This window comes from Meles meles, chromosome 4 (genome assembly GCF_922984935.1).
Source record: "Meles meles chromosome 4, mMelMel3.1 paternal haplotype, whole genome shotgun sequence".
In the NCBI taxonomy this organism is placed as follows: domain Eukaryota; kingdom Metazoa; phylum Chordata; class Mammalia; order Carnivora; family Mustelidae; genus Meles; species Meles meles.
This window is the reverse complement of record NC_060069.1, coordinates 162,835,199-162,836,657: the sequence shown is the minus strand read 5'-3', so window position 1 is coordinate 162,836,657 and position 1,459 is coordinate 162,835,199.

Genomic DNA, 1,459 nt, shown 5'->3' with positions numbered 1-1,459 from the left:
TGCCTGTGTCCGGCGGCTGCCCTCGCCGGCCTGCCTTGTCCTTCCCGCTGGCCTAGGGCCCCCCGCCCCGTCGGTGTTCACCCCGGGGGGTCGTGTCCCTCGGGGACGTTGGGCGAGGTCTGGCGGCGTGTCTGGTTGTCACACGCGGGATTGCCACTGGCCTTTAACGGGGAGAGGGACACAGAACGGCCGCACAGAGCAGCTCCCCGCCATGAGGGTCAGTGTCCGGGAGCGAGAATCCCTGCCCTCCGCAGGCCCCTGGTCCTGGGAGGCAGGGTGAATGGGGCCCCCGTCCCCTGCCACGTGGGGGATCCCGGCCCACAGCTGTCTGTGGCGTAGGACAGGGGACTCCCGGGTCCAGGCTGGGGAACGTCTCCCATCAGGCTCCTTCCCGTTCAGCCTGGGTCCTTCCCGAGCCTGGAACCGTCTCAGTGCGCTCAGCCCCTGCCCCGACACCTGGGCCTTTGGGAGTCCTGGCCTCGGGGGCCCTCCCGCCACGGCTGCTCACCTGCACGTCGCAGGGATGGGAAGACCACTGGGGAGGAGGAGCCCGGGGGAGCGCGCAGGACGGCTCGTCACGAGGGCAGGGGACAGAAGGGTCAGCAGCCTGTGTGGCCTGAGGCAGACGCTTGTCCCTGCTGTGGGGTGAGGAGGCGGAATGAGCTGCTGCCCACTGGCCCAGCTGCTCAGATGCTTTCTAGAAGCCTGGCCAGTGTGTCAGCCCCCACCCTGGGGAGGGCAGCTGCGGCTTTCCGATGCCCCCCATCCTCCCTCCCGCACCGTTCTTCCTCCCCTCGTCCCCTGTGCCCGGGTCTGGGCTGAGCACGGGGCTCCACCGTCCCCCTGGGAGAGCGTGACTCATCTCCCTGAGTCCCCCATGTGACCCCAGGGCTGCTGTGAGCCGGCCACGGGGAAGGGGGAGGGCACCTGTCCCAGCCTGTGGGGGCGGTGGTCACCGGACCGCCCCGGGGATCTGCGCTCTGAGGGCCCAGAAGGCGCAGTGTCTCGGGGAGTGCAGAAGCCACGTGTGTGGTTCAGAATGTCACCGTGAACTGACCATGGGGGCACAAGGGGACAGTGATAACGCCTGCTTCAGGGCCAGGCTGAGTCCCCGCGTCACGCTCTTTGGCAGGGCACAGCCGGAGAGGGGAGCTCAGCCCAGGCCCCGGGGGTCCCCGGTGGTGAGGGCAGGGGGAGCCCGTGAGCTCCACGAGGGTCCTGGTGGCTTGGAGGTCCCTTCTCTCCGGGTCTGGAGGCCAGAGTCCAAGGTCAAGGTGTCAGCAGGCCAGGTCCTGTGGGGGAAACTTCCAGGCCTCCTCCAGCGGCCAGGGGCTCGCAGCCCTCCCGCGCGAGCCGCACCCCTTCTCTGCTTCTCCCTGTGTGCGTCTCCCCTGCCTCCAGAGCACACCGGCCTCCAGATTCAGGGCCCACCCCGACCCAGGCCGACCTCATGTTAACT